Source organism: Corvus brachyrhynchos, unplaced genomic scaffold, assembly GCF_000691975.1.
Source record: "Corvus brachyrhynchos isolate BGI_N302 unplaced genomic scaffold, ASM69197v1 scaffold231, whole genome shotgun sequence".
In the NCBI taxonomy this organism is placed as follows: Eukaryota; Metazoa; Chordata; class Aves; order Passeriformes; family Corvidae; genus Corvus; species Corvus brachyrhynchos.
The window spans coordinates 716,857-742,498 of record NW_008236177.1 but is presented as its reverse complement, the minus strand read 5'-3'; positions in this window follow the sequence as shown (position 1 = coordinate 742,498).

Here is a 25,642-nt window from a genome sequence, read left to right as displayed (position 1 = left end):
TTTTCCAGGTGTTTCAGTTCCTATTCTCAGGCACACATGATGTCCATGCATCTATTCAGGCTCTTTAAACTTGGACAATTCCACAGTGGTAGTTATGCCCCAGAACAGCTGGAAGCACAGTAAATGAGATCAATTCTCAGAATTAATTTCAGGTCATCCTTCCAGCAATTTCTTTAGACCCAGTATTTAACAATATTTTCAGAATTATCTCTCTCATACAGGTTCATGAGTAAAAGCCTCTGAGTTCTAGATACATTCTTTGAAAACAAAAAGAACACTTAAAAATCTCACATTTGCCATGGACAAAGCACGATGCTGCAGAATATTTACATTACTGCAGAAGAAGCAAGATTATCAGGGAAAACAAGCTAAGAAATCCTTTTTCTGCAACAACTGTGCCAATAACACTGATGAAATCATCAGTTATGTTTTTGACAAGCAAGAGCTATCAGTGTACTTTATATAGTGCTGTGGTGACTTGTACTTCATAGAAAAAAGAAAGGGTGGAGAACTGGGAAAGATCAATATTTTTCAGAAGGAGAGTTAAAAAGGAAATATTACATAAAGGATTAATAAAAATACTATTTTTATTTTTTTTCTTGAGGGTTTTCTGTTTGCTTCTTACATTTAGGAACTCAGCAGAACATAACCGAAACTGATTTAGGACTGGATTGCTCCCTCTGCTCACAGAATTATAGGGGATCAAGATGTATTGAGGAGGTTTGGAAATGCAGAGTAGAATCTCCATGGCATCACCCACTTTGGACCCAGGGTACTTAAGGAAGTAAAAATTTTTTTTTGGCTTGGGAGTATCCATGCTGGTGGAAAAGATGGTAAATGAGACACTTTTGGAGCACTGGGTTCCCCAGTACAAAAGAAAGAGACAGGTACTGGAGTGAGTCCAGCACAGGGCCACAAGGGTAATTAAGGCCTTGGAGCATCTGATACACAAGGGGAGGCTGAGAAAACTGGGAGGATTCAGCCTGGAAAGAGAATGTTCAGCGGGGATTTTATCAGTGTGTAAAAGTCTGTGATGGAGGACAGGAAAGAAGATGAAGCCAGAATCTTCTCAGCACTGCCCAGTAACAGGGCAAGAGACAAAAAGAATTCTTTAAATCTTTCCATAGTATTTTCCTTTCTCTCAGCATCCTGGTTGCCTCAAGAACCTTTCCTCCTACTGTGTGACTTCCATGATGCCAGAGATAGCAGCCAGAGAGGGCGTTAAGAGGTGTTCCTGGTTTTTCATTTACATTAATTGCCAACTATATTTCTACTTGAAAACCTTTAAGCAAGGGAAGCATGAAAGCATTTCTTCCCTTTTTTCTTCCTAATAGCATCCTTGTTGTGAAATTTCAAACAGTCATAAAATATGATCAGTATGAACACTTGAATTGCATTTTTTATGTGTGGTGAATTTAAATAATAATAGGAATTATTAATAAGCTCCAAGAAAACTTGCAATTATTAAAAAAAAAAAAAAAAAGAAAAGGAGTAGTAAAGAAGAACGACTCTTTGATTTAGGCAAATCATATTATGTATTAGAAATGTCACTTAAAAGAAGTCACCCTCGCCTCAGGCTGTGTGTAGCTCCAGTAGTAAAATAAGTTTGTGAGAGCCTTGTGGAAAATTATGAGATGTCATAACCTCTGTCCAGTAAATATTGTTTGCTCTTGTGAGAAGTGTCTAACCAAAGTAGTGGTTCAGCTCACTTTTAGGGTAGGGTCATCAGCCTTATCTGTGTTATATATGCTACTGCACAAAAAAACTCTTTTCAGGGTGATTATTTGATAAGAGCTAATAGATGCTCTCTGGTTTGACCGTTGATATCCATATCATATTCTGTTTTCCTTAATTCTATGTGTTATGCTTCCGTTTTCTCTTTTTTTAATTTTACTAAAATTTGCTAACTGTTCATTAACAAATAAAATAAATGAAATAAATATTTCAACTTTATTTGCCAAAATCTCATTAATATTGCATATGAGTTGAAGCCAAACTTTCTATTTCTCACATGCTATTTATTTATATTGTCTCAAAAATTACAAACCTGACAGTAAGATATGGTACAGTGACACTGACCCCTTCCTGAATATTTTATTGTCCTTCCTTTCAGCATTTCTGCTTGGGAGTCCTAGAATCACAGAATCACAGAATGGCTGGAGTTGGAAGGGACATTAAAGATCGTCTCATTCCCACACCCCTGTCATGGACAAGAACACCACTCACTAGACCAGGTTGCTCCAAGCCCCATGCAACCTGTGCTTGGACACTTCCAAATTGCAGCATCTACAACTTCTCTGGAAAACCAGTTCCAGTGTCTCATCACCCTTACTGTAATTTTTGCTCTTTGAATGTCTAGTCTAAGCCTACTCTAATTAATTTTGAAGCTATTTCCCCTTGTTTTGTCACTACATGATGGAATTATTTTGGATCAGTGTTTTGATTGTTGTCTAAATGGGATTTGAAAATACAGGTCTGGATTTTTCTTTCTGTGAATAAATAAAACCTCCTGTGATTTCAAACATTTTTCCTATTCTCAGTGAATACAATTTGCACAGCTGAGAAGATGTCTTTTCCTAGATAACCCTTTCCCTGAGAGTTAACAGAGCAGTCATTCTATGAGGGCTCCTCAATTCTTAGGAGCCTTTTGAAGACAGAGAGAAATCCAAGCAGATACTTTCCTTTTTTTGTCTTTTTACTTTAGTGTTGAAAATAATTTATGTAATCAGTTGAAGTGTGAAGTTGTACATCTATGATTTTATAGCTATACCACATTAAATACCAAAATGATAGAATATCAGCATTTAAAAAAGAAAAACTACTAATCTAGAAAAGAGGGTATTTTCACAAAGATATGAAAGTAAAAAGAGAATCAAGGTCTTTAGCAAATTAAGTTTTTATATATGTTCAGAACAGCTACGATATTTTCACTGAAGAGACTACAATTCAAGTAAAGCAACTATTTCACTTCCCTGTGTGTTCTACCAGTTATACACTGAGAGGCCAATGACTCTTCAGTGACTGAGTATAAATACGTACTGTCTAGTGTTTGAAAAGCCTCTGCCAGCAGAGGAGATTCACCTCTCCTTGAAGACTAACAGATGGATGTGCACATTCATGCTTAGGAAGGAGATATCCTTGAACATCTAACCAAGGAAATGGGTTTTGCATCTGATTCTAATTGTTGTTGACTGTTTTATGAGTTTTAGTCCTGGAATACAGAGTTCCATAGTCTAGATCTTGTTCATTAGATAATTCCCCTTAGTGTTTTTTTGATCGTTTCTAGCTTGGACAATGGCATTGGGATTTGCTTGAAAGGCAGTTGCATATCATGGAAGCCATAAACCAGGTAGGTTGCAAAGGACTTCGGGAGGTCATGTAGTCTTCCCTTTTCTACTTAAAAAGGGAAAATTTCAAAGTTAAATTAGATTACTCAGAGCTTTATGAGGGCTACAGAGGGCCTGCCATTTTCTTGAGTAGCAAATAAAAGAGAGTGGTTCAATGAATTTTATTCAGTAGAGGATAAATAACAGCTTCTGTGCTCTGCATTAGGGGGAAGCATTTTGAAGGTTTTGTTGTTTTTTTCCTAATTCTTTTAAAATTAGTGAATTTAGAAACATCTAAAATATTGTTTGATGTAAGAACATCAGAATTATTATAGCAGAACAGCAAATTTATCACTTTAGTTCTCCTATTTACAAACCAATGCCCAACTTAATGGATGGCTCAAAAAACCCTCTAAACTAGCAGTAGATAGTCTGACATATGTCTAATATTAAAAAAAAAACCAAAACCAAAACTGAAAAAACCTCTGATTTTTGCAGATATTTTTGTTTACAGGGAAGATATAGTCACTTAAAAAATCTTCTTAAATTTCCTTCTTTAGCAAAACTTTGAGACAACTAGTTTAAGAAAATTGTGCAAGAAAGAATTATCTTCATTCATTATTCTACAACATACAAATGATATAATGGTGTCATTTATACTGCCTTCCTTCAAAAAGTGTGTATTAAGCAATATAAGGACAATATGCTTTCTATTGTCCAAAAGTATCTACAGCTGAAAACTGGTCTATGAAAAATTAAAGGTATGTTTAATGATAAAATAGTCCTATCCAAACCAAAGAGCATTATGTTAAGTAGTCATTACCTAATGAGTAAGTTATGATTACTTAGAGGTTACCTGGGGGAGCAACAGTTTAAAAACAGAATGACCAAGTACTCCAGAGTTCTGGTCAAAGACAAAATTTCATCCTCTTGTCTGTTTGAGTGCAAAAACAGAGCAGTGTCCTCATTTTCAAATGTCATAAGGTGAAATAATCTGTTACAGTCGGTTTCTGCTTTCATATGCCGTGAAAGAAGGACACTGGACGCTATTTCTGATGAAAAACAAAGAAAAAAAGAAATTCACAGGACATCAGTGCATTAACATCCACATTCATATTCACAAAGAGGAATTCTTGAGATCAAAAGATATCTTCACAGTAGCTTCAACTGGATCAAATTTGACATATTTGAGGTAATGGTATATTATCATCAGTCTGTTTCTATTTATTCTTTTCTCATAATTTTGAGTCTTTCTGTCTTCATCTGTAAGTTTCTGATTCTTGCTGCCGTTCTAAAACTAATATTTTATTTGTGTCTCATGAAAGTATAGATACTTTCTTTTTATGATAAGTTTTTGGTACCTTTATGAATGAGTTCTTTAATGATATGAAGATCTACTATCACAGCAAATTACTTTTTTGAACTATAAAATAAGAGTCTGTTGTTTTTTTCAAGTTGCAGCTAAGTCTGAGGATATTTTTTAATACTTTAAAGGAGAAAAGCATGTTTGGTAACTGACAAATTAAAGAGGGGGAAAGTGAAACTATAACAAACGTTTTACTTTGGATTAGCTTTGCCCAAAAAATTGACTTAAGAATGATGTTTCACTGTAAAAGACATAAAATTGAAATAACAACAGTTCATTCCAATTAACAATATCCATTAGAAGCCTTACACCTGTAAAAAAAATCTAATATACACACATTGGCCAAAAAAAATTCGTATTGGCCTATGAAAAAGCTGGAACCAACCTTAAATGCTTGTGTCTGTCTTGTTAAATGGTCCATTAATCTACTGAGATTTGTGCAAATGGGTGCTTATCTAAGTTCACAGAATATTAATTAATATAAAGTAAAAAAAAGAAGGCTTGAATAATAAAAAAAAAAGACACATTTATGTGATGAACAGGTTTAGGAGAATTCTGTTTGCCTGTGGTGTGCTGTAATTCGTCCCTTACTACCTTTCTGCTGAGGAATACTCCAATAAAAGTTGTTCTTTTTTGCTTCAACTTCCAGCCTAGAGATTGTGGTTAAATTTGCAATGATAGTTTTATTCTCTGAAGGGAAAGAAACAAGAAGAAAACATAAAATAGCCCATTAAAACCAAATTCTTCTGTTTGTGCCTGGCCTGCTCATCAGGAACTGCATGCCCTGTAATTGAAGTTAACTACCCATACCAGCACATATGTGAGTAACTCTACTGCTCTGCTATATTGCTCTAATCCAGGAGAGTAATGAAACATAAAGCAAGAAATTTAATAAAATCCCAGATTAGGGGGGGGGGGGGAGAAAAAGAAACTGCTGCAAGATGTTTGGTATTAAACGCCTGACTAAGAGAGGAGGACCTGTGACTGCTGGGGTCATTTCCAGGAAGGCTCCCTGGTCATTCATTCCAATGTTGTTTTCCATCACACATTATTTTTGCACCCTGTTTTAAGGACACTTCGATTATCAGTTATAGGAATAATCTGTCGAATTCTCTGAACTATGTGCTGAATGTTTATTTCTTACAATTATCTTAGGCTTTAACACAAAAACAAAGCAGGTGGTTGCCAAAGGCTTGAAAATATTAAAAGCAGCAAAATGTTCACTGACTGAAAGAGAAACTGCACTCTATGAAGATCCATGAAGTTTTTTTTTAATTTCCTTTTTGGCAGTAAGAAATCTGAATGGAAGTTGGTGTCAGAAAAAGTGGATAGAGTAGTAGAGGGGAATAAAAGACAAGGCATTTAGATACTCTTTTGTGTCTATCTGTTACAGGACAGAATGATTAATTTTGAGTACATATTGTAATAGAAGGATTTCCTTCATACTGTCCTAATTCTCAAAAGGAAGAACATCAATCAAGCATTTTTACTAAGACTGGTGTACCCTCACTAAAAGGAAAAGGAGTTTTCAGGGACAGTTAGTTTTGATCAAAGATGCACATAGAGAAGTTGAGGGATTAAACCCCCCCTTTTTTTTTTAATCAGAAAAGATAATCATAACAGGAGAGACACTGGTGCAAACTAACTGGAAGAAAATGATAATAATGTGTTTTTACCTTGGAATCTACCAGACATGAAGATCCATCCTCAAAGAGATACAGTGAAAAAAACCTTTCCTAATTCAAGAATGGGAAAACCTCATCAAGATCAGTGGCCTTGGGGAATGCCCACCCTGGTCTGGCAGAGAATTTGATAACATGAGATTCTTGCTCAAGAAACTAACCCAGGCACAATAAGAGATCTTGAACTATTTTCTTCAACAAAGGTCACAATCAGATCTATGCTTAGTATAAACTCTACTCACACTAAAACGTAGCTATGGATTACATACCTTGCCTGGGTTTTGATTTGCCATGTTGTCCTTAGCAAAGTTGTTAATAGGTTTAGTGAACAAGGGGAAGACTCCAGCATCTCGAAGTATTGACTCTTTCAGAATGGACACGATCAAAGATTAGTAAGTTCTTTTATCTTTCGTAGTTCATATTTCTTTTTCTGTTCCATACGATCTCGTATATTTCTTTGGTTTTATAGCAGATACTCTTTGTCACAATTTACCTTTCAAGTTTATCAGAATATAGCAAGCTAATATAGATGGGAATATGAGGACTAAGCCTTGCAACTTCTGTTTCTTCCCTTCTTTTTGCAGGCTTCACATTCATTTTTTAATGTATTCGCACATGTTTTAGCCTGCACTATATAAGCATACACCAATAAAATGTATTATCTGTGTGCAATTCACATCTTCTGTATACATCTACAGCTGGGGATACCATAATCCTGCGTTGAGGACTCCAGTTCCTATTACTTCAGCTGAATCTAGCTATTCAATTAGTAGTTATAAACGACTATTCAACCAGATACACCACTAAAATTAGATATCTCTTCAGAAGAGCATTTGCTTCTCCTTTCATTGTCGTCTTTTCAGAAGGTCTTTGTCTGGAAATGAAGGAGCTGAGTTACATTTTGCTGTTCTGGTTCATCCTGAAGTAAAGATACACTTATGTGGATTTTGATCAGACTCTTAATCCATAGAGATGACAAAACCAAGCCTCTATGATACTTGCTAGTCATAAACACCTTGTGTTAGGGGTTGTTATTTTGTTTGGTCTTGCTGTGCCACAGTGAGGCTTTGGCCATGAGAACTCACACAAACATTAACATAACTTGTTTTTCTTGTCTTTCCTTCACACTTGCTTCTCTAAAGGACACATTTTAATATAAACAATTTTGAGAGAGCAGTATTTGTTGCAAAAACTGAAGGGCATTTTTCTCATGCAAATAAAAACAAATAAACTATATTACTGAGAAGACCAGTCAAGATTTGTAAATGCAGAACTTCATATTTGCTCCTTGTGCTGTTTCTGACACGAAAACAGGCATTGACTCCATTACAGCAGGGAAGTATGGCTCTCCAAAGACATCACTGAATTGACAGGAAATAGAATCATGTTTCATAATTTTGTAGAACTGGCATTTGTGAATGTATGCAGAGATCTGAAGGATCTTGGGGAAAAAAGGTACATATTGGGTGAAATCTCCATTGGTCAATAAGTGACAATAAATAAAAAAAAAAGGATAGTGATTCAAATTTGCTGTAGATACCTAAAGGGAAATTTGCTATAAGACACCTTTGGACACAAAAGTCAGGTCAGGTCAGGTTACTGCTGCACTCGCGCTGCTTCTTGTAAGACTTGTCCTCCACTTGTTCAGGTGATCTCTGCTCTAATAATTCCTATAACAAGCAAGTCAAACCATGGCTTACAACAATTTAAAGGTATCTCCATTACAATCTCCAGCCCTGGTTCTCTTGAGCTGGGTTATAACGTTTAACGTTGCAATGGTCCCAGCCTGGCTAGAAACAAGGGGTTCCTGCATAAGTGTAATTGCCAGAACATGCAACTCAAAACCTGGATTGCAACAATTTAAAGGCATTTTCATTACCATCTCCACCCCGCCCCTTTGGACCAGACCACGGGGCTCAACACTGGAATGAACTCCTCCCTTTTACCCACTTCAGCTTCAACTTATCTGGAGACTGCAGTCCTTTAGGGGTGTACTCTCTCCAAGTGGAGCCTTATCTGTGAGCCACAGTCTCTCCAGAGCTGTAGCTGCTCTGCAGAGCTATAACTGGCACAGACACTTAGAGATACACCTGATTTATTGTGTTCTTATTCACAGCCACAGATGCTTCAGGGTGTCCTGCTCACCCACAGGTCACCGTGCTCTGGACTTCACGCTGGAGTTCCAGCCTGCCCAGTGCAGCAGCACAGAAGCAGTGGCACAGCCCTGACCATGTGCCAGCCAGATGCATGGCCACTGCTACTACCAAAATGTTCCCAGAGTAAGATGAGAAGTGGTAGAACACCACAGCAAGCAGCAAAATAAGAGCAGAGCCACTAATGAGCACTAGACTGGAACATACAGCAAGGTGAGCAAGCCCCATGGCAGGCACAGGAGCCTGTCAATTAAAAGCTAAGCAGCAATGACAGCTCTGTATTTGATCTGGCACATTTCAATCTAATCTGTTGTTATCTTGAAATCTTTGAGCTCCATGTTACGTGCCAAAAAAGGACTGTCTTTAACCCCAGAGAGCAACTACACCCCACACAGTCACCTGTACACTTTCCCCCAGTGGAATGAGGGGGCAGAATCTGTAGAGCAAAAGTGAGAAAACTCGTGGGTTGAGAAAAAGGTGGTTTAATAGGAAAAGAAAAAGTTGTGCTTACAAATAAAACAAAACAAGGAATTCATTCCCCACTTCCCAGGGACAGGCAGGTGTTCAGTCATTCCCAGGAGAGCATACTCCCATCATACCTAATAGTGACTTGGGAAGACAAATGCCATCTCTCCAAATATTCCCCTCTTCCTCCATATTTCCCCAACTTTATACTCTGAGTGGGACATCATATGGTCTGGGATATCCCACTGGTCACTGGGGTCAGCTGTCCTGGTTGTGTCCCCTCTCAACTGTGCCCCCAGCCTTGACACTGTGCAAACATTGCTCATCGGTAGCTGAACAACCCTGTGCCAACAGTTTTGAGCAGAATCTAAATCATAAAAGCTAATTTGGAAAAAAAAAAAACCTCTAACCCCATCAAAACAAGCTCAAACACCTAGCATAAGCACAAAATCACGTTACACAACACTGAACATAGCAACTGAAAAATTTGAAACCAAAAGACCTATATATTACTGCAAGGCTAAAATGTACATATTAGTGTAATGTTGACAGTTTAATGTTTTAGTAAGGTGGTCTCTACTCAGAAAGTTTTATATTAGAGATATCATCAAAACAAGCATTTTAAGGAGTAACTAGCAGAACGTCAATCTGATGGTGCTGCATATGCCTATGATACAGCTTGAAATGTAATTGTCATCACAAAATTAAAAATTCCAATGTAACAAACATGCACAGAAGGCAATACTATATCAATTATTATTTCTAGATTTTGAGTTTTTAATTTATGAAAAAATATGTAACACAATATATACCCAGAGGAGTGTCTTGTACTAGATGTGCTATTATACTGAATATGAGGAAGGCCACAATATAAAGAGCTTGAAAGAGCTTTTATGTATGTGTTCTCCTTCTTTTCTGATAGGTTTGTGAGGTTAAATGGCAAAATATGTATTAGTCATAGGAGCTACTATCAGTGAATGACAATGAAATAATAATTACATTTGAACCTTGGTTGTAGGAGAAGCATGTTGTGATAAGCAGACCAGTAAAAAAGCCCAAGAAATCAATCTCCCTAAAAAACCCCAGGGTGCAAAGTTACGTTTCTTATAGCTTGACTGAGACTTCATATTTATCTCCCGGAAGTGAGTTGGCTTGCTCCAGTGCCTCAGTTTCCTCTAACTAATACAGGCATTACAGGTATTACTTAGATACATTGAGAGCTGCTGTAGAAAAAGTTAATTGAAACTTAGAGCTAGCAGCTTAAAGATTAATAATAGCTAGAGCAGACAAAGCCAGCAGCTTAAACATCAATAGCTAGAGTAGGCAAAGCCTGTAGATTGTGGTATATGAACTGTAACAACAATATTCCAACATGCTGAATAACTAACTAGAGAAGCTGACCTGAGGGGATGTGATATTGTGTAGGGAGACATTCACTTAGCAACTCCTTAGTAACCAAATGGGAAATAAATCAAATAGATAAAAAACAAAGGGACCCTGGACCTTACTATTATTATTGGTCGAAAATTTTACATTTGGGGTGGAGAACTCAGATTGTGAGGATATAATTACCCAGGGATTTTTTTCTATGGGGTCCCTCTTTGGAAGCACCCAGCTCGAGCTGTGGTGCTATTTATGAAAAGTACTTTCATAAAGGAATCTGTCTTTTGGCTTATGCAGAAATGTAGAGACAAACCCTCTTCCAGTAGCTGGCATATGCAATCTCCATAACAGAGCTTAACTCATTAGTTATTATAAAGCATATAGGTCTTCACATAAAAGGTATTACTGAAGTGCAAGGGTACCATTTTAATATAAAAAGAATAAAGTGTGAAACATAAAACACAAAACGCTTCAAGCACAGAAAAAGATGGGGAGTTTATAGAATAAGGCATGAATGGGGAGTTTATAGAGGCCAAAGGAATGAAAAAATAATTTTAGGGAAATGTGAAGCCAAGAATGAAGTATTATTACTGCAAAAATATTAGGGAGGAAGGGAGTCTCTTGTAGTGGATAACCCTTTAAGAGACATTAGGGATAATTTATTGGTAGAGGTGACTGTCACCACAGGCTATTTACATGAACTGTTCCTTGAGCATTCTCAAAGGAGGAAAAAAAGGCTGAAGACAGAGCAAACACCAGAGGAATACTTACACCGAATCAGAGCAAGAGCAAAAGCCTGAAGGAACATAGCATTACATGAGGAAAAGAACATAACAATTTGAAAAAGGAAACATATCTACAAAAGACACTAAAACCAACAGGACCCAGTATAGAACAGCAGAAACCCAACGCACAAGGTGTGAGCCTTCTCAATATGAAGTGATCACTAAAAGAACCTCAAATAACACACATCCAAGTCTGGAATTATATAAAGAAAGCAAGAAAATGCTGAGTAAAGATAAAACACAGAAGAATGTACAACAACATTTTTTAAGGCTTATCAGGATGGTTTAATGAAATACCTTGGTGACAAATAGTTGTATATGAGCAAGTGATATGTAGGATTTGTCAGAGAAATTTTGGACAGAATGTACAGCCTTCAAAGAAACATTTTACAATCTCTCTTATTACTTGACCACCCAAAGGTGACTTTTATCAAGGCCATCTGGTACTGCAGGAGATATATGCAGTTTGGGAGGATAAGGAGCTATCTTGAGGAGTAAAGAAAAATAGTGTGAGAAGAAACAAGCAAAAATGAGTGTATGTCTCACTTGTCGTCCTGCAAACACCAGTATAGGGTCCTGCTGTTTTCACTATGCTTGGCAAGAGAAGGATGTTTTATTTAGTCACAAAATATTAAAAGGAAGCAAAATGAATAGTGGCGGAAGACAGGAATTAAAAAAGCTTGCAAAGCAGTTATACTTAAAATAGCCTGAGTAGTAAAACAACTTAAATGTTATTAAAATGCACTTTTTTAATCCCGGAGCTAGTCAGAAAATGCTATTAAAATATAGCTCACCAACAAATGTGTAAAAATAAGTATCAAAATAAAACCTTAAATCCAAATTTTAAAAAAAGTGATGTCATCTTCTTTGAGGTTTATGGTGGTTTGGGTATCATGCTTTTTTAGCAGTGAGGACAAAGTAATTTCATGCATGATCAAAAGATTAAATCAGAGTGTGTAAATAGTAAAAGAAATTATTATATGAAGATAATTTCTTTCAGGACAAGAAAAGTTCTCTAGTGGAAAATTGATGAGCAAATAATGTAACTTTTATAATAAAGACTGCCTTTTGGTCCAAAACACTGTGGACATTTTGCTAATTCAAGACAATAAGTTGACAATTATTGCAGCTTCCTGATACTTTGCAAAGGTACAAAGTAAACCTTCCCTTGATCTGTGATAACAAGTGATTATGGCAAAGTTATATTTAGTTTTATAGGTGGAATGAAAAAATTAAGAGCTTGAGAATATATTAATTTGAAAGTATTTTCCCCTTATCTTCAATAATGTGATTTTGTAGATTTTTCCCTAATTAGATTATTCGCATTTTGCAAATATCGCTTAGGTGTAAAAGTGTGCTGCAGCATGTCATAAGGTTCAACCACAGTCATATGAAAGGGGAATAGCAAGCAGACCCTCTATTTTTTATTTTGTCTTTCTCCTCTAACTATTTTTGGAATCAGACATAATATTGGCAAGTTCAAACTGTTTAATAAAGGAATTGTTTTCTTCCAGAAATATTTTTAAGTTGGATATATATCCAGTTCTGTGGCACACTTGGGAGTTAGTCCTGATTTTGTTTTACTTTAGTTTTTGTTTTAATTTCTGCTTTAATAAGAGACCCTCAGAATCCCTTTCTGTCATAACATCATTATAGAAAAAATAACCTCTTTCTGCTACTGCTTTTGAAATATTTCTAATAAAACATGTTAGTGGAGAACTAGAATGAAAATGGCAAGTAGTTGTGAAGCCACATTGCTGAAGCCTTATAAAAGTATGGCTAAGACTTAGAACCCAAGGTAGCTTGAACTAGTATGAAAAAGTAAATTACTGGTTGATTTTTGGTTTTGTGTCAGAGCTAACACCTGAAGTAGCTTTTTTTTACACCAGATCCAAGCAAACCATACATTAAACAAGTTCTTTAAAATGCTTTGTGTTTCTAACAGAGGGAGCCAGTTGCAACCCGACATGTTGGGGGACAGGTCTCAACCCAGCTCTGCCAGACGATGCATCCTGCAGGCTTGGGGCTGTGGGAGTGTCTTGGATGGAGTGATGCACTTCACTGCTGAGAGACAAGTAGCAATATGTTTATTGATATAAAACAGAAATTTAACAAAGTTGATGGTAAATGTGACAGGGCTTTAACAAGTTCTGATGACAAGGTACACTTGATTATTTGCTGCAGAGAGGACAGGGTCAGACAAAACTGTCAGGGAGACCCTCCTTTTGAATCACAAGGTTCAGAAAGGACCTCCTTGCATTCTAATCTCCTCAGAGGGGAGTTTAGTTGCAGCTGGATCCAGACACTCTGAGACTTGGTCAATGGTTTATGTCTAAAAGACTACATGTGCACAATCAAGCCCTTATATCACTTTGCAAAGATTTCAAAGCTTCAGTGTGCTCATTCCCAATTCACTTACTGGGTGTCTGATTAGATAAGGAATCTTTAAACCTTGAGCAGCAACCTTTAGAGGTATCCCTACTCCAGAGTAGATCACACCACGAATGATCTCAGCATGCCCTGGGCTCTCCACTGTTTATGGAGTGAGGAAATGGGCTCATGGTCATACCTGCACCCTGACTACAGCTCTCAGTATCTCCCAAACATGACTTGAGTCAGACCTTCACCAGCACTGGGGTTAGGTGTGTGCACGGCTCAAATTAGCCCTTAGCTAGTGTGTTGTTATCTGTCTCCCCTGAATCCATAGGTACAATGGCAAGAAAAGGACCTACAGCTGAATGGGGCCATCTCCTAGTGACAAAGGATATGGAGGTGGCTGTGACACTCAATAATTTCTTCATGAATCCCAGGCCCTGAGACTCATGGGAAAGTCTGGAGCAAGGAGTGCTTACTGTCTGTGGAGGAGGATGAAATTAGGGACCATTTAAACTGACTGAACATATCCAAGTCTCTCAAACTTATTGGGATGGACTCGCAAGTGCTGAGGGCAATGACACTGAGGCCACTCACAGTTATCTGCGGAAGACTATGGCAATCCAGGGAAGTTGATGAAGACTGGAAGAAAGAGAATATCACCTCCATCTTCAAGGGCAGGGCCAGGGAGCTTCAGGCAAGTCAACCTCACCTCAGTCCTCCGGAAGGGGACGTAGCAAATAATCCTGGTAACCATTTGTAAACACACAGAGGACAAAAAGGTGACTGGGAGTAGTCAGATTGGATTTATGAAGGGAGAATCATGCATGAAACACCTGATAGGTTTCTATAATGAGATGACTGGTTTGGTGCATGAGGGGGGAGAAGTCAATGTTATTTATCTTCACCTTGGTAAGGCTTTTGATATTGTCTTTCATAATACCCTCACAGGCAAGCTGATGAAGCATGGGCTAGAGAAGTGGACAGCAAGGTGGACTGAAAATTGCCTGTGAAAACCAGCACAAAGAGAAGCTGGAAGGTGGTCCCTAGTAACATACCCCAGCGGTTAATACCGGGTTCAATCCTGTTTAACACCTTTGTTAACCACAAAAGATTGTGTGATAATTCAGAGGAATTTTGACAGGCTGGAGAAGTGGTCTAATGGGAGCCTTGTGATATTCAGCACAAAGTCCTGACTTGGGGAGGGAAAAACAGTACAGGTTGACAACTCTCTAGCTAGACATTTTAAATTCCATGGAAATTTAAGAACAACTTTTACTGTGAGTGTGGTCCAACACTGTTGCTGGGTGTCCAGAATAATCCTTGGCTCTCTATCCCTAGGTATTTACAACCTGACTGGACATGATCCCAGGCGACCTGCTCTGGCTGACCCTGTCCTGAACTCGGGGTTGAAGCTGCCTTCCTGCCTCACCATTCTGTGAATCTGTATTTAAAATGTTTAATACTGACAATCATTGTGAAGCCTTTGAAATTTTAAAATAATCCGATGTATGATATTCAATATCAAAAAGTGTGTTACTCTACACAAAGTTGGAGTGAATATAAATTTCCTTAAATTTATATTGTGAAATAAAATAATAAATTAACTCTTGAGGATAAATCTTATCGATTAAATTGGAAAGATTAAGAAATATTTAACATATTTATACAAAAATTATCTTTTTGGATCACTTTAAAAAATAAAATCACCTTTAATCAACATAAGTATCAAGAGAAGATGAACAATACATAAGCAAACAAACTAAAATATAAGCTATAAACTAATGCCCAAAATACAGTCAGCTTCAGGGCACTGACTTTCCTACAAACCATCTGGATTTCAACTCTCATTGTATTTTAACCTAAATTAGAGGTGTCTTGAAGGTAGTGTAAACGGTAAAGAAAATGGTATGGGCTTCTTAGAGCACCCCATTTATTCCCTGTCTCTTTCAACACTGAGAAGACTTTGGGAAGATATGAGCAGATACTTCTTTCTAAGGGGCTAAAGATAGGAATTTTCTTGGTAATAATGTCTATATAAATCCATCTCAGATAGACTTCATTTACAATTCTCTCTCTAGGAAGGAACTTTGCTTTCTATCTGGTTGTAATTCTCAGGGAAATTATCTGCTCAGTTCTGTAGATTATGATATACTGTGTTAGATTTTGAGATGCTGTGATGACATCTAACCTAAAATTGGGGTTTTTTTAAGGCATCAATACCTCTCCTATAAGCAAAACATTCCCAATCTTCAGAAACAGAAAAAAAAAAGTGTTCTTCTTTTCAAAACCTGAAATTGTCATGTTAATTTTGGTCTGATTTTAAGAAATGCTGATAAAATTGTTGAACAAAACATATAAGAGTAGATTTTACTTAGTTCATTTTCTATTATCAGTAGACGTTTTAATTTACCAGAGAGTACTTATGTACTTTGAGAAGGGAATGTTTACAGGTTTAATTAATTTAAAATTATATAATTAGCCACATTATCGCAGTTAACAGAATCACAGATATTACGGAGGAAGAAAGCCTGTTAGACTATTTTCCTTGTCTCCCTGCCAAAGCAGGAGTGCTTCCTAGGCTATTGCTCACAACACTTGATTTTTAATGGAGTTTAAAATACATTGTAAAAGGTGAACATATTTCAACCTCTCAGGGAAATAATGAGTAGAGTTTCACAATCCTATATCTTCATGAACCTTTCAGATGTAAGGCCCTGACTTTGCAAATGTTATGCACTGAGTCAGTTTTTATGTACCAAATTATTCACTAATATCAGCTGATGGCAATCTGTGCACACTGGATTTAGTCCTGCACAAGGTACGTAGGAAACATTCTTCCCAGCTTTTCTGGGGAATCTCATTTACAGTTTAAACATTGAAAGTTCAAAATAAAAATGCAGTTTTGCTACGGTAAATGGTAACATATTCATGATCTGAGTTAGGACAGTGTTCAGTCTATCATGAGGGAAACAAGAAAGGAAAAGAAATAAGAAAGGAATGACTCAAATTCTGTAATGAAATTTCATTAAGTAAATGGTAGAGATGATGGACATCTAAGAAGGCAAAGAAAATTTTTGTCTTAGCTACATATGGGATTAAAATGGCCACCAGCTGCTTTAGCTGCTGTGTGTAGCCTCGTACTTGGAAATCATCACAATTCAGGAGTTGACTGGATGTTCAGGGATCATGGCTGAGTCTGAGGAGAGGTGCTGGGTGTAAGTCATAAGCTGTGACTCTTGATTGACCTTCTAGAGGCAGCATAATGTGAAGTGGTAGTTCAAAGATAGATCATTCCAAACAAAGCTCAGGAAAAAAATTTGTTTTAAACAAGGGATATGGTTCTCATGGCTACCTAAGAAAATTTGAACTTCTGTACAGTTGCATCATTAACTGTTAAATACAAATACAACACTAGGCCCAGGAAATTCAGTAAAAGTGACAGTTTTTCAACAAAAATTACTGTGGTATCAATTCTGCTTGTCAAAACTGTAGTTAGGAAATACAGATTTTAAGGGTAAGGAAGGTCTGAAAGAATTTGGGAATGAAGACAGTTTTTGGTTATTGGCATTCAAACTCATGTGACTTCTACTGAATCATTTTCTATTCATTGTAGAAAAGATCATGTGATGTTTGTCAACAGATTATTCTAGAAAAAAGAGTTGAACAGATTTCCTCAGTGTTTAGAATGATTCTGATTATCTTTTTCTTCTGAACATGTAATTGAAAAACTATCTCAGTAATATTAGTTTAGGCAAGATGCAAAAATAAGCAATCCTGTGTTTTTCCAAATATTCCATATTTTCCTTCAGAAGTGAAGACTATTATCTTTCATCCCAAGAAGAAAAAGTAGGCTGTTATCTTTGCAACAAGTAAGGTAACACGGAACACCTTTGCAGAGAAGGTTGAATTCAGAGATTTTCAGATATGGTTCTTGAGAAGAGGTTGTGTATGTGGTAGCTGATGACACCACTGACAGCTCAAACTTCTAAAAGTAATTTCCGTCACTTCCATTATCAAGCAGTGGAACTGGAAGGGATATCTCCTTTGAGTCTTATCTGAGTTTGTTCTTCATGGTGTGCTTAAATGCATCTGCTAGAAATCACTGAACCAATTAGGTTGGAAAAGACCTCTGAGATCATCGAGTCCAACCTTTGACAGATCACCACCTTGCCAACAAGACCAGAGCACTGAGTGCCATACCCAGTAATTTCTTGAATACTTCCAGGAAGGGTGATTTCACCACCTCCCTGGACTGTCTGCTCCAATGCCTAACTGCTTTTTCATTGGATAAATTCTTCATGATGTCCAGTCTGAACCTCCCCTGGTGCATTGGAGGCCATTCCCTCTTGTCCTGTTGCTGGTTACCTGGGAGAAGAGACAGATGCCCACCTGGCACTACTCTCCTCTTGTCAGGGAGCTGTAGAGAGTTAGAAGGTCCCCCTGAGCCTCTTTCTCCAGGCTAAACACCCCCTCAGCTGTTCCTCATCAGACTTGTGCTCCAGGCCCTTCCCCAGCTCTGTTGCCCTTCTCTGCACATGCTCCAGCACCTCAGTGTCCTTCTTGCAGTGAGGGGCCCAGAACTGGACACAGGATTTTAGCTGTGGCCTCAACAGTGCCCAGTACAGGAGGGCAATCACTGCCCTGGTCTTGATGGCCACACAACTGTGTACCTGTGGCCCCTACTAACCAAGAAGGTGCTATATAACATTGCAATGTTCCTTTGTTTCACTGATTCTTTCTTGCCAGCTGTTTCTATAGCATCTGTTATGTGATGCTGAGACAGAGCTAAGTGCTCATCACATACAGGGACACCAGAGCACAAACCTCCCCTTTACCATCTGTTAAAATTATTTGCTGAATCCACCCATCACATCAACAGAGGTTCTGTGTTAACCAAAGGAAACAAAATGGTCATATATCAGTTCACTGCCAGAATTCACACAACATGCAGGACCTGAAATATCTTGTGATCTCACACCTATAAATAATACTGTATGTTTCAAAAATAATTTTCACAAATAGGAATATATTTGATTATTTTATATAACAACAAAGATATGAATATAAGCTAATATTCCAAGTGAAAGCATAACACAGAGCTAGCTACATAAATTTATAAAGTACTTTGGTGGAAAAAGCTGCTCCTCAATCCCCCATTCTAGCCAAGAAAATTGAGAGTCTATGGTACCTGCTGTTGTACAGAGAGTTGTTAAAACTTCTTACAAGATTAACGCTCAGTAAAAATAAGAGATGAATGAATAAGAAAAAAAAAGGCAAAAAACTACTGCATACCCTGGGAAAATAGGATTTAAAATAGTAAGAAGAAGGTGCATTTTATGCAGTGTAGAACATTAAATATCTTTATGAGTAGATCAGACTGTCCAAGAATATGAAAAAGAGAACTCTAGTATTTGGTTAACATTCAGATTTTGAAACAGAATGAAAGCACGCCAAGGAAATGAAATCTTGACACACTGACTAGATCCTTTACTTATTTAAATACGTATTTATGGATTTCTCCAGCCCTGCCCCCCTGTAAGTCGCTTGCTTAGGTTTACATAGGGAGTCCTGCTAGGGAACATCCAAAGGCATCATACAAAATCAATACAAGACCAAATACGCTTAAACATTCATGAATACAAATGTATAATGCACATGGTCTCCATTTAGTCTGAAAAGCAGGCAGGGATTCCAAGGATTTATTCTTTTCATATTCAAGAAAGTACCAATTTTACAGTGAAGAGTTCATTAGAAATGCATTAGATTAGATGAATACAAAACTGTACAAACAACTATGTGTTCTGTAAAAACCTGGCACCATTGTCTCTATGGTGGCAGATGAGCAGGTAGAAAAGAAAGTGTACAGCTGATTCATAACTCTCACAGAAGCCTAATAGTTGCAGTGGCTATGAAACCTCATGACCTCAACTCACTTTCTGCAAGAAAGATGAGACTGTACCATCTTGTAACGTATACCCCTGCTACACAAATCATCTTATTACAAATGTATTTGTGTTACACAAATTTCTCTAGACCCCACTTATTTCAACAAGTCCCCAGTCTCCTTATACCAGTCACCCAGCAGTGTGTTTTATCTGCAGTTATTCCAAGGAACACTATTTTAACAGGCATGAATTACAGGAGATGCAGATGATGGATATGGCTGGATAGTCCTGAGCACCGTGCTCTAGGGAACCTCCTTGAGCAGGGATGTTGGACTAGATGACCTCCAGTGGTCTCTTCCAACCTTAAACCTACTGTGATACTGTGATATGAAATCAGAGTTTCCATGAGGTACAGAACCGTCGAGGTCTCATTTCCACCAGATTCACATTTCTTAAACAATTAACTTTCTATCTGGGCAGTCTAACATTTTCTGCTGTTTCTGCATGTACTTTATAACCTCCCACGGAGTACTTTGGTGCCAAAATGAGTGCTATTTCCATTAGTAGCAGACTTCCTTTGATGTTATGCAAAAAATCTTGTTAGCATTTGGGCTATTAAAAGCTATTAACAGTGAACTTGTGACTCTTCAAGTTGTGTTTATCCTGCTGGCCCACTACCTATCTTTATGAAAGCTCACTAACATTAGATAGCTTATTAAAAATCTAAAAATCATTAGAAGAAGATAGAAAGACATATTTCTGAGTCTCCCCAATGCCTCACAATGTCATAAGGTGCCTTCATTGGTTATTGTAGTGGCCCTTTTTGAAAATCAGTCTTTTTAGAGGTGCTGTTACCACATGCAGCCATTTCTGGAGTAAGGACTTTGGAGAGGCCTATTCCATACACAAGGTCAGGGGAATATTCTGTGATAAAAGCTCAGCATCTCACTTCCTTATCCATTCTGAGCAAGACTTTGACTACCCAATCTCATGACTTGATAGATCATGTAGTAACTTTTCTTATGACACCAACAGAAAGTGCTCCTTTGGTCAGACTGTATATTTTTTATACATTTGATGATATTTGAAACGGTTTGCTCCAGAAAACTATATTTGAGGCTATTGAGCCAATATGTTCATAACTTGGTTTGAAGGGGAAACATGAGAGAAAGAGTTTGATCCTAAAGGACACATTTGTCTTCACAATCCAGCTGAAAACATTATGGCTTGCAGAGATTTTGTGCTGTGTTTGTCAGGTTACAGACTATGGTGTGATGTCCATCCAGTGCTTTTCCTAATGTCCAGTTGCTACAGTTACTTTTGTAGTTCTGATTTGGATTAAAAAATACATGAGACATGTATGTCTCATTAAAAATATAAATTAGTTATGCATATTTTAATACCCTATGCCCTGTGGATGTGTGGGTATGGATGAAAGAGGCTTGGCTTAACTTTCTGTGTGCAATGAAATTCCTTTTATGTAGAATCATAGAAAAAAAATCCCAAACTTAATTATTTTGAAGCCATATTGAAACAAAACATGGATTCTGGGGCAATGGGGCAGAGTTTTTTGGGAAATATTGAAGACTAATAAAAATATTTACTTTATTTCCTTCAGTATAATTTAAAGAAAACTATTTAATGATAGGTTCTGTAAACTGGAATTGAACTATTAGTACCCAATAAAAGAAAACCACTCTAACATATTTTCTAATGAAAGTTTGGAGATAAATTAAGTAGTAATATCACTTTATCTTCCCTGTGTAGCAAAACCCAGAAAAGGCTAAGAAAATTTGTCTTTAAAACCAACTAATCCTTATTCCTTAAATGACAATAAACCATTATTTACAGTAGAGTCAGTGAATTTATTTATTATATGATGTCTGATTTAAGGATCTGACCTGCTATCTGAAAATTAGTTTGTGACAAACTAATTCTAGGACTTTCTGAAAATTAAGAGATATATTTCCATAATTTGTCTAAATAAATGAATGCTTGAAATATAGCAGTGCACTCTTACAAGCTCACTGGATCACATTCTGAAATTTGACTATGAGTGAATTAAACTGCAAAGATAATTATTTTTAACTTGTGGGGAAGGAAAGCATCCCTGAAACTGAGTTGTATCAGTAAAACCACAATGAAAAGCTGCATTTAAAGTTGAAATTATCCTTTATTATTTTCTAAATAAATTGTTGCTTATATTTAAAGTTTCTGAGCATCTTTTCACAATGTAAAAACATACTCTTTTGGAAAACTACTTTAAATTATAAACATTAATCTGTCCATTGTTCATGTTTGAGGAGTCTTATCTTTTTCCTTGGTTCTTGGTCTATACAGATCCTGGGAAAAGTGCATCACTTTAAATATCCAGAAGGCTTATTTTTAATTAGTCACGAATACTTAAACCCAGACAGTCCTACCTAAGCCCTACTGGACTCCATAACCACAAGGGGGCAGAACAAACATTAATCACAGAAATCCAATTCTACTTTCTTTGAAGAAAATCATACCTTAAGCATAGCACCAGATTTCTCTTCCATCTGGACTAAAACACCTTTGCTTCACTAGAGACATTTTTCCAAGCAGTTTTTATGTCCTTATCTTTAATAATTACAATATTTTAAAAAAAATAGAAAAAAGAAAAAAAATAAAAGTATTATATTATTTTATAGAATTCTTGAAAGCATCACTTAGGAACCAAGGGTGATTAAGGAAAAAGGATCATTTCTCTTGCCCTCTATTTTCTCAAATGGGAGCATTTTAGATTTTTATTTTGTTATTAAAACAAAAATAAAACAAACCCCTCAAATTCTGAAAGTGCTCTCAATTTATGCCTGAGAGCTTTCTTTTAATTTTTGATTCAAAATAGGAATGTTAATATTTAATCCTGACAAGGCAAAGAAGACATTAGTATTATTATAACATGACATATTCAGGGCTCAAGAGTTAATGGTCTTTTCTCTGAATATATAATGTGCATGTTAAAGGTAGTGAAATAGCTCATTTTGTTCATTTGTTCATTTTGTCAATTAGTTCATTTTGTTTTGATGCATTCCTCCATTACTATCATAGACCTAAAGGCCAAGATACCTGGTGCAAATTTTATGTGTTAATAGTTTGTATTGTATAAGGAAAAACATACCACATACAGGATACACATACTGGCATTTAAATAATGTTGAAGTAGGTTGTGGATTTCAGCACTCACAGTTCTTTACCGATGAAATACAGCACAAATCGGAAGGGGGAGAGTGGATGTACTAGAAATAATCTGCATCCAAATAGTAGCAAGTCCTGTTTACAAACAGAATCTGTTTCAGAGCAGTTGGAGGTTATTTTCATAGAAATGTTAGCAGACCAATTTATGGCTTACATTCATATTTCTCTGCTTGCCAAATAATAAAGTGGTAGCCAGACTGAGTTGTGTGCCACCTTCATTCTGGTTCCCAGGAAAATGCTTTGCTGCGGGCTTCTATGGAGTTTTAATGAGCTGGAGAGGACTGGGAGCATCTGATGCATGGCAGGAGACCAATCTGTGTATTAATACAGTTGTATAAATATATTAAAACACATAAAAAATCCATAATGCTCTACACATACCTGTTCTGCTTCTGATGGAAATGAGGTGCCTACAGAACCACACGTTATTATGGTTCAGCTAATGGCCAGATTGAGAATAATGCTGTGGTTGCTAGACAGACAGGCTGCAAATAGCTCTGCCTGAAGGCAAAGAATGAATTTCCTCATCTTCATATTATACAAACCATGGCCTCAATTTCAGGGTATTCTGTGGCATTTTGAGAGGATGCTGCTTTCCATACCAAGGTGGAATGTACTTGATCTCAAGTTACCAACTCTTTTTCGGAGGAGCACAGACTACCACAAGTGTTGCACATTTTTGGGCTTGGGATTGGAATTCCAGATGATTTTGGCAAACTGACGAAGAGGTCTGTAAAGAAAATAAAAGGAAAGATAATGGAAATAAAATCAAAATTGTGTTCGGCTGAAAGAATATGGTACTTGAGAACAAGGTGTCAGCTCCCTGCTTTCTAGGAGAGGACCTAAGGATTTATGGTGGCAATCAATCATCAGCAGTCTCAGGTTGCTTGGGAAAAGACAAGCTAGGGACGATAAAAAAGAGCACAGGCTATCAGATATGTAAATTTCTATTAATACTCCTTTATTTTGCATTGATAGGATCTTGGAGCATGAAGTAGAATTGGAGTAGATAAAAGCATTGTAGGGCTTTTGGACTCCAGAGGCTGAGAAAAAGTACACTCATTAGAATTTATTCAAAGGAAACCTGTAAGGATATTATTAACAAATAATGCTTGAAAGGGATTCTTTAGCTAACAGGATGGAGAGGAAAATGAAAGAAAAACTGTGTTTGTTTTCAAATCTGCAAAGGTTGCTTCCACAAGGAAGGGAGTAGTTGATTCTTCATATCCGTATTAAAAAAAATACTGCAAAAAACCCCTTCTAAAGCTCCCACACTGCTTTGGGCCAAGGCATCTTCAGCCAAATGGCAAAACCTATCAGCGTGGCAGATAAAACCCTGTTGTTTTTCTATGGTAACTTGGCACTTTCTGGCCACAATATCTTTGCCTTCATTGCAGTTCAGTTTAATACAGTTAGGATGATCTGATAAAAATCGAGAGTGAATTTAGCTAACAGACCATTTTTCATACCACAAAAAGTGAGTCAGATATTGACTTAATGGATTTGGAGAAGGCTTGGATGAGTCATTCTTCTCCTGGTTAATTGATATTGCTAGGACATGCTAAATGTATCCCTAAATAGCGAAATAATTTATAGAATGTGCTTTTCTGGCTGTTAATTGTGCAGCTGGATAACTGCATTTAAAAGCTCATCCAATTCTCTTGAAATCACTAGAAGGTTTTCCACTGACTCAGAGGAAGCTGAAGTAGCTTTTCAGGGACCATTGTCAAAGGCAAGAGGTGATCTGACTGTATAAAAAACTTCAGGATCTTATTGCTCTAAATGGGCTGTATCCTTAGAGTTGTTCCAAAGCTCCAAGGACAGAAGAAACCCTCCTTTATCATCCTTTTACTTTTCTAAGAAGGAGATAAATCTGATGTTTGGTTTGCATTTTCTTTCTTAAGGACTGTGACCTTTTCCAGTAGCCTTAAAACATTTCATGCATACAAACTTCAGGCCACAAAGCAGTTGACAGTTTAACAGTTTGAATTAGAGCTCATTTGGGTCCCAAGACTTACATGGTATTATCTCCTCTTGATGTATGTCTTCTAAAGCGCCTATGTTACAAATATTTACTATAAGCTTTGCTGAGATAGTATATTTTTTTTTTCTCTGATGTTTAAACCTCTTTGACTACTGAAGTTCTAGCAATACATGTTGTAAACTCAGAGTAAAAAATACAAATAAAATAGTCAAAATTCCCAGAAATAATGAAGTAACTTGGTCATTCATTAGGTATTGACATGCAGTATTCACTAATCCAATCCCAGGGAAAGCAGGAGCACATCCTCTCTAGTGCTATTTAAGACAGACATTCTGACTTGCACTAATAATACAATATATAAAAATATACATGCTAATCTGGGAAAACAGGAGAATAAACACATTCAGCCACTGGAAAAAAATACAAAGCTGCTGGGAAAAAAAGTCAATTATCATTATCTTGTGTAGATAAGCTAAAATAGTTTGTGGTGCCTTGTTCTGTGCAAACAGGTAAATTTTGAAGACATGCGAAAGATATAATCCAAAAGGAGGAGGCCCTTTGTATTTACATGAATGTCAGCTCTGGCCTTTTTTACAACAGTCAAGAATTGAGGAGAAAAACATCTGAAGAAAAAGCAGATATGTCTGCTTTCTTTTTAATATTTAACATTTGATTTTTTAAATTTTTTTTTTTAATCTGAAGGTCACAAGACTTGAGTTCTGATAAACTGCCAAAGGAGGCAGATTCCAGAGGCAGTCCTCAGAATGGCACACTCAAACTGAGACACAGAGCTGAGCTTTCTTTCAGCTTATCTCAGCTGCAGTAACAGGGCTGGGGTCTATCAAGAGCTATAAAGGTCATGAAAACACCTTGAATTGTAGAACAATGACAACACGAAGATTTGCCTTGGGATAAAATATTTAATTGTCTGTGTAACGAGAAGCCATCCATCATTCCAGCTGTAATAGAGTTTATGGTGTGAATGTTAGGAAACAGCTGGTTGATTTTCAGCAGG